Below are 8,819 nucleotides of genomic sequence, written 5' to 3'. Positions count from 1 at the left end.
GTAATGTACAGTAAGATCATAAACGTACTTTTTTTCCATTTCATTGCCAGTCCTTTGTTCTCGGTCCCAAACTCGCTTGATTTTGCTCATTGTAGAGTGGCATGTGGTGGATAAGGGGAGAAGAAAAAAGAATAGCATTAGTACTGAATGGTCACAAGGGTTTCGGGGGGGGGGGGGGAGACATGTTGGCAGGGGAAGGGGATGGGAGAGAGGGAGAGAGATAATGTACAGTAAGATCATAAACTTACTTTTTTTCCATTTCATTGCCTGTCCTTTGTTCTCTGTCCCAAACACGCTTGATTTTGCTCATGGTAGAGTGTCATGGTGGATAATGGGAGAGAAGAATAAAGAATAACGTTAGTACTGAATGGTCACAAGGGTTTCGGGGGGGGGGGAAACATGTTGGCAGGGGAAGGGGATGGGAGAGAGGGAGAGAGATACAGTAATGTACAGTAAGATCATAAACGTACTTTTTTTCCATTTCATTGCCTGTCCTTTGTTCTGTGAGTACTGTAGATGCCAGTTTGAAGAGACGCTTCCAGTTGCTGTGCTACAGTAAGCACGTCCAGCGTGTAACTCTGGGCATCCGTAGCAATCCATTTAAAGTGTCCTTTATCTTTGTACAATCAGCCTTTGTAAGCTCAAATTTCCCCATGAGCCGTGTCACTATATCGAGGCGCAGATTTTCTGGGATTGCAAATTTATTACGTTGCCCATCATAATTGACCCGATTGCACCAATTCTTATACAGGTCAAAAGAAACATGCTCTTGGAAAATCTGTTGTGCATAACGGTGCATTTCCATCTTCGCTGCTTCAAAGAGAGTGTTGACACCCTCAGCTGTGATGACTTTGAGTGGCATGTCAGGCAAGGAAATCCCCACAGCGCACAATTCTTTGGGTATGCTTCTAGGTGTTCTTTCATGTAGAGGTGATGTTCTTTGATGTTGAGGTAAGGTTGCGACGATCATATTTCCAGGGGACAATTGGGATGATGCAACCATTGCAGTGTCCATGTTGTTAGAGGCTTGGGATGGTGCATTGTGTCTGTCAGCCAACCAGTGAGATGTCAGTGGGGTACTTGTTAAGTTGGTCTGACGTTGTTGTGTATCTGAAGCATTATGTGTGGCAGGCAACCAGTGAGATGACACTGGTGTTGTGTCCATGTTCACCAATTCATTTGGTAAAACAGTTTCTGTGTCCACGCTAGGGCTGGCCAATCGGTTGGATGAAGCTGGTGTCATCTCCAAATCAGAAAAGTGGAAAGATGTGGTTGGTTGGGTCATTTCCAAGTCAAAATCCTCTGTTTCAAATGCATCATGGCAGTCAAATTGTGATTGTACTGGATTAGATGTTGTGGGTGTAATGGGTGGCCCTGTAGCAGCTTGCCATTGTTTGGCTTGAGCAAGCATGTCATTCAGACCTCCTGACAGCACTTTAATTTGTCCTGTCAGTACATGAATTTCCGCTTTCAGTTCATCCACATGTACAGACAGTCCATTGTTTTGGGTTTCCAGGCGGGTCATCTTGCCCAAAATGTCGCTCACCAGCCCTGTGCAGCTACATTGTGGTGGGTTGTGATCCAGAAAGTTAAGTTTCCTACGGGACGGTGATTGAGATTTTTGTTCAAGAGGTGTAATGTGAAGCTCCAAAGGGTGCAAGTCATTATCTACGGGAACTGACACATCTGTCACTGTGTTAATGTCTTGCTGTGCATCAGTGTTAATGTCTTGCACCAGACAGTCATCGTGAGATTCTCCTGTAGTCGCGAACAAAGACTTGTTCTTGGCCTTGGCATTTTTCCGTAGTTTGACAACAGGAATATTTTCTTTTCCTGCTTTCTTCTTAACGATATTATTTTTAATGTTTGGCACTAATGCAGCCATTCTCTTGGGACATGCAAGTGTAGGTTCTCCAGAATAGAATTTTTTTGTTTTCACCATCTTCAGTAGGCAGTGCACTCTACAATACACAACAATAAGATTCAAGTTAATACAGTACATACAGTACAGTACAGTACATTAGTTACAGTACAATACAGTAGCATACAGTATTGTATTATGGTATTACAGTAGTGAAAATTAGGTACTTGTGACTTATTTGGGCGCCCGATTTTCTTCATCGCACCTAAAAATCGCGTCAAATTGCATCGCATACAATCATACAATTGACCCCATTTTTTATTGTATTCCCACCCTGATGGCTAAATGCCCCCATTGTTAACGCCACCCCACTTGCGCTCCCCACACTATATAAAATCAACTCCACGCCGACGTGGATTGTGGGGGTATGAAAAGGTCGGAGGACGCGTAACGCCGCCGCTCGCCACGCTTCGGGTTGGCGTTGATAGTGGGGTGGCGTTAACAATGGGGGCATTTAGCCATCAGGGTGGGAATACAATTAAAAATGGGGTCTGGGGGGCCATTTCACATATGAAACAGGCATCTGGGTACATCTGTACATACAGTATTAAAATCGCATCAAATCGCATCGCATGCAATACAATAGCATACAATGCAACAGCAATTTTCTCTTCAAAGGAATTTCAAGGGAAATCGCATCAAATCGCATGCTTAGGGTACTGGCATACAATTTCAACATTGGCTGCCCAGATACTGTAAGTCACAAGTACCGAAAATTATGTGACCGTACTGCATAGACATGAGCTTTTTTTTCCAATAAAAGGGATGAAGCGATAAACAAAAGTACAGTACGTTAACAGATGGGGCTTAGACAGACAGACTAGGAGGGGTGGAGGCAGGGGCGGGCTGGGCCGGGGGGCAGGGTGCCATCTGCCCCCCAGGCCGCTCTGGCAGGTGTGCTGCGGGCCGCGCCGCCGCGCCCGTTTCTGAGGCCGCATTGCCGTTTGTTTTTTTTTTCACTGCCGGCGGCCATGTTCCTGTGGTTTTTTAAATGATGTCTGAGGCCACAGCAACATGGCCGCCGGCCTCCACGGCTACGTGGAGGAGGGCTCCGGCCGGCAGCCTGTTCCCTCTTATCCCCAGTGGCAGTCGGCAGACGCTGGGTGCGGTGTGGACGTCATGACGTTGACGCCTCCCACCCACGCGTCTGCACTCAGAGACTGGAGGAAGGCTGGGGCCGCCCGCAGAGCAACTCGTGGGGGACGCTTCAGGAGGCCGCAGAGAGGGGAACAGAAATTTGTGGAGCCGCAGCAGGACAGGAGGAGCCTGGTCGAGGATAAAACACAGGACAGTAGTAAGTTAACATGATCTAAAACGACATACTGTACAGTACAGTATCTGCTGTGCTGTTTCATGTATATTAATAATAATGCAATGACACCACAGGCTGCTCCACCTGTATAATAATTTGTGTCATGGCATTACTATTAATAATAGTAATGCCATGACACAAATTATTATACAGGGGGAGCAGCCTGTGGTCATGGCATTACTTTTATATTATACAGGTGGAGCACCCTGTGGTGTCATTATTATTGTACAGGGGGAGCAGCCTGTGGTGTCATGGCATTATGCCATGACACCACAGGCTGCTCCCTCTGCATAATAATAATGCCATGACACCACAGGCTGCTACCCCTGTATAATATACTGTAAAAGTAATGCCATGACACCACAGGCTGCTCCCTCTGTATAATAATAATGCAATGACACCACAGGCTGCTCCCCCTGTATAATAATTTGTGTCATGGTTTTACTATTGTTATATTATACAGCGGGAGTAGCCTGTGGTGTCATTGCATTATTATTATACAGCAGGAACAGCATGTGGTGTCATTGCATTATTATTATTATACAGAGGGAGCAGCCAGTGGTGTCATGGCATTACTTTTACTGTATATTATACAGGGGGAGCCACCTGTGGTGTCATAATTATTATTGTACAGGGGGAGCAGACTGTGGTGTCATGGCATTATGCCATGACACCACAGGCTGCTCCCTCTGTATAATAATAATGCCATGACACCACAGGCTGCTCCCCCTGTATAATATAAAAGTAATGCCATGACACCACAGGCTGCTCCCTCTGTATAATAATAACAATGCAATGACACCACATGCTGTTCCTGCTGTATAATAATAATGCAATGAATTAATACAAAATTTAATTAAAAAAAATCAAAAAATAAACTGGTACAGTATTCTGGCTCTCCGGATACCTGTAATCTAGTACAGTATTACTGTAATTACTGTACAGTACTTACAATACACCCACAGCTAGGGGATTTTGTACACAGCTAGGGGATTTTTTTTTACACAAATACAGTATGACTGAGTCTGCGAAATAGTCTATTAATATGCGCAAAAATCCCCCCACCTGCGAAAAAATACGTTACTGTATTTACAGTATTACACCAACAGTATTTACAGTTGCACAGATTATACGAGAATACCCATAGTAGCAGCCTGCCAGTAGTAGCCCACCCTAATAGAGTATTGTCATCGCTAGTCGGGGATCTGCGGCCTATACACACCAGGCAATTTTAACACGTACAATATTCTAAATGGCGCTATCTCTACTGTACTGCACTGTACTGTATGTGGCATCCATGTTGATCCCTAAAATGGCGGAAAATCACGATACCACGTGATCCTATTGCTGTGACTACTTCAATTACAAGTACAGTATGCGGGAAAAAATGCGAAATGATCCGTTATTTACGGTATTACAACAATATTACTGACAATACCCCAATCCAGGATTTATTACACATTATACGGACAATACCCATAGCGGCAGCCTGCAGTAGCCTAATAAAGTATTCTCATCGCTAGTCGGGGAACTCTGGACCATACACACCAGGCAATTTTCAGATGAAAAAATCACGATACTGTATCACATGTGCTCCTACTACTGACTGAGCCTGCGAAACAGTCTGTAAACATGAGAAAAACACCGGTCCCCTCGTTTGAGGAAAAAATACGTGTTTTACGGTATTACACCAATGGTATTACGGAGAGAACTAGTATTTAGCAGCCTACAGTAGCCCACCCTAATAGAGTACTGTCATCGCTAGTCGGGGATTTGCGGCCCATACACACCAGGCAATTTTAACACATTGTACAATATTCTCAATGGCGCTATCTCTACTGCACTGCACTGAACATCAAAAATCACGATATCACTACTCGCTACTGTATACAGTAAGTCTGCGAAACAGACTCTAGTATTTACGGACAATACCCATAGCGGCAGCCTGCAGTATCTGAATACAGTATACACAGCAGGCGATTGTATACAGTATTCTGCACCGGGTGCATTTGAACAGTAAGGAAAAAAGGGAAACATCTTCATTCAGGGAAGGGTGGGAACCGAGAGACGATCCGTAGCAATTCTACACGGTTTAGATGCAGAAAAACAAACTGGATTGTTTGACAATTTTAATATCTGAAGCTGAATTTATGCTGGCAGAGACAAAGGAAATCCTTCATGAAGCTGATGCATGCTGGTGCATTTGAATTATGTACAATTACCAGCGAAAAAAAAATGCAGACTGCAATTAACATATGACTGCAATCAACATCTTATTGTCTGAGGTGTCGGTCTGTGTCTGAGTTTGGAGAAATCTATTGTTGCGAAAAAAAACCGTTCTCTGTAGCGCAGTACAGTATGGGTATTAACTATCGTGTACATGGATGCCTGCCATTGTGAATTTTTGTTTGTGGAAAAGTCCGAAATAATTTGATACCTGTAAGCACCAACTACAGTACTGTAACTACAGTACCTGTATTGGTTTAAAAAAAAAAAGAACGTTTAAAAAATAAAAATATAATGTAACCAACTGAGGATCGAACTACTGATACTGAGATAGTGAAGCCGTGCCTCTACCCGCTAGGCCACTATTGCCTGTGATTTTACTGCAGATTGCCTGCAGATGGTTAGCATGGCTTCTGCACCAATCACATACAGTTCATGACCATCCAGTACGTCACTGCGGCTGCGAATAAAATAAAATACCTCTGTCCGTTAAGTAAGGACAAAATCCGTAGTGTAAAGTATGATACTGTAGGTCCTCAAATAATGTTTTAAGTAGTCATCCAGCAATAGCAAAGGTTAGCATGGCTTCTGTACCAATTACATAAATGACCGTACGTAGCTGCTTCTGCGAATAAATACTGTAATGTACAAATACTGTACTCTGTCCGTAAAGTAAGGACAAGATCCGTAGTGAAAAGTGGCTGTTTAGTAAAGGTTAGCGAATTTTATCCCGAAACTCGGTCCTCAAGGCAAGGAGTTTTACCTGAAAAGCTAAATCTATTTTGCGAAAAAAACCGTTCTCTGTAGCGCAGTATGTACAGTACAGTATGGGTATTAACTATCGTGTACATGGAGGCCTGCCATTGTGAATTTTTGTTTGTGGAAAAGTCCGAAAGAATTTGATACAGTAAGCACCAACTACTGTAACTACAGTACAGTACCTGTATTGGTTTTAAAAAAAAAAAAAAGAACGTTCAAAAAATAAAAATATAATGTAACCAACTGAGGATCGAACTACTGATACTGAGATAGTGAAGCCGTGCCTCTACCCGCTAGGCCACTATTGCCTGTGATTTTACTGCTGGCAGATGGTTAGCATGGCTTCTGCACCAATCACATACAGTTCATGACCATACAGTAGTCACTGCGGCTGCGAATAAAAGAAAATAACTCTGTCCGTAAAGTAAGGACAAAATCTGTAGTGTAAAGTATGATACTGTAGGTCCTCAAATAATGTTTTAAGTAGTCATCCAGCAATAGCAAAGGTTAGCATGGCTTCTGTACCAATTACATAAATGACCGTACATAGCTGCTTCTGCGAATAAATACTGTACAAACTGTCCGTAAAGTAAGGACAAAATCCGTAGTGAAAAGTCGTGGCGGCCACTGTTTTGTAGAAGAGATTTTTACGCATGCGCTGTACTGTTTGGGAAAAGTGACATCTGGTGGTCAATGAGTGTAAGTGCAGGTTACATTTACAAGATTACGTTACGTTATAACGCGATCTATAACGGGACTATAGCGCAAGGAGCAGGCGCGATCCAGGCGCGATTTGCATGGCGCACTTTATGCGCAACGCAGCCACGATGTACTTGGGCATAACTGTAGTGTCTTTTCGGATGACAATCAAAAACAGAGTTCTTTGCTGTATCCCTGTAGCTGGGGATATTAGGATGCTTTGTTTGTGGGAAATATAACGTGTGAGGGGTATCCTCTTCAATATTCACCAAACAATGCGGTAATTGTATCCTTAAGGAGAGAATGAGGACAGAGTCAATGGTGTCAATTACTATAGTGTGTCCTGGAGGAAGGATGAGATTCTTGAAGTTGGCCAGCAGATGGCGCCAAAGCCCTGTAAATGTAAGATGTCCAGTCTTAAGTGTATTTTATATGCCAGGGAATATCACTATAGTAGAGTAACAATCAATTTTTTAAGGACACCCCTTTGATGTTTAACGTGGTAACAAAGCTGACGCTGTGTACAGCTGAGAGTTCAGAAGTAGGGACTTGATGTTATTCGTATAAATGAAGATGTATTAGGGGGTTCTTTACACCCTGTCGCTCCTCTTTGGGCTAATTGCCAGTGTTTGTTGGTATGAAGCCCCACCAGGGCCTGGTGATATTTCAGAAGGTGAAAGTCAGACAGATGTGGGTAGCCACTTCCGCTGATGTTCTTGGGGTCACCTTTTGGGTGGCTCTGTGAGAATGGGCGCTGCTGGTTATGCTGCTGGGTTCTGTTTATACAGGGGAGATATCCCGGATTCAGCCACCCCACAGCCCCCTTTGTCACCCTTATGGTGTGTATATTAGGGCTGCCTGCCCTATCCCTCTGTGGGTTAGCGACTGGGTTTTGGAGGACACACCTGTAGTGTTAGGCAGGTGGGGTAATCTGGATAGCAGGCGGCAGCGTTAGATAACGGGCGCAGGCCCCTTCCTTCCTCTGGCTCTCCCCCACGCGGGTCTGTGCACCGGTGACTCACCGCCTCTTGATGGCTTCCTCCGCGCGCTGGTCCGGGGTCCCCTCAAGCGGCTCTGGAAGATTCGGCCGTCGATCCCTTCCACAGGCTGTCGGCGGGAGGTCCGTGCGTCACCGCGCCTGCATCCTCGAGGCCTCCGTCGGGAATGAGATGCGACGAAGCTCCGTCAGCGGCTGTCCCATCTGCACGTGCGCGGCGGAGCTCCACACCGCCTCCCCCGTGCAGAGTCATCGGAACGCCGCGCTGGTCTCGGCGTCTGCCCCAAGCTTCTCCCGCAGGTGAGAGAGTGGGGCCTTGTGTCCCGCCTGGATGAATTCAGGCGATCATTCAGGCCTCGTTGTGCAGGAGGCCAGACTCCGGGGGCTTAGTGGGCTCGCCGCCTCGTCATCCACGGCTCAAATTGCTCCTTAGATGTTGAGGAGCAAGAGTGTTGGCTTCTTGTGTAGATTTTTGCAGTTTTATGCAAGGATGGCCATGGATTAGGTTTGGGCAGCGAGGAGCTGGGTTAAAACGCGGCCATACTGGATGGCCCGCCCACCGGAAGTCTCTATAAAACCATTTTTACTTTTTTTTTTTTTCAAAATTTCCGAATAAAACTTTTGGCCAAGTGGTGCCGTGAAATAAATTCTGATGCTCTAGGGTGCCGTGATTTGAAAAAGTTTGGGAACCACTGCACTGTTGGGCATATTGTCCACTTACAACAGTGTGGCTAGTGATACCATCTTAGCCACATTAGATGTATCTAGCCTGTATACATGCATTCCCCATGTAGAGGGACTTCAGGCAGTCAGCAACCTCATTAGTCACAATCCGCTGTATGGTGGGCCAGAACCTGCATTCTTTTTTAAATTATTGGAATTCACATTGAAGCACAACTTCTTTC

The sequence above is a fragment of the Crinia signifera genome, chromosome 12 (assembly GCF_055691185.1).
Source record: "Crinia signifera chromosome 12, ASM5569118v1, whole genome shotgun sequence".
In the NCBI taxonomy this organism is placed as follows: Eukaryota; Metazoa; Chordata; class Amphibia; order Anura; family Myobatrachidae; genus Crinia; species Crinia signifera.
The sequence above is the reverse complement of the archived record's forward strand: the minus strand, read 5'-3'. Positions refer to the sequence as shown.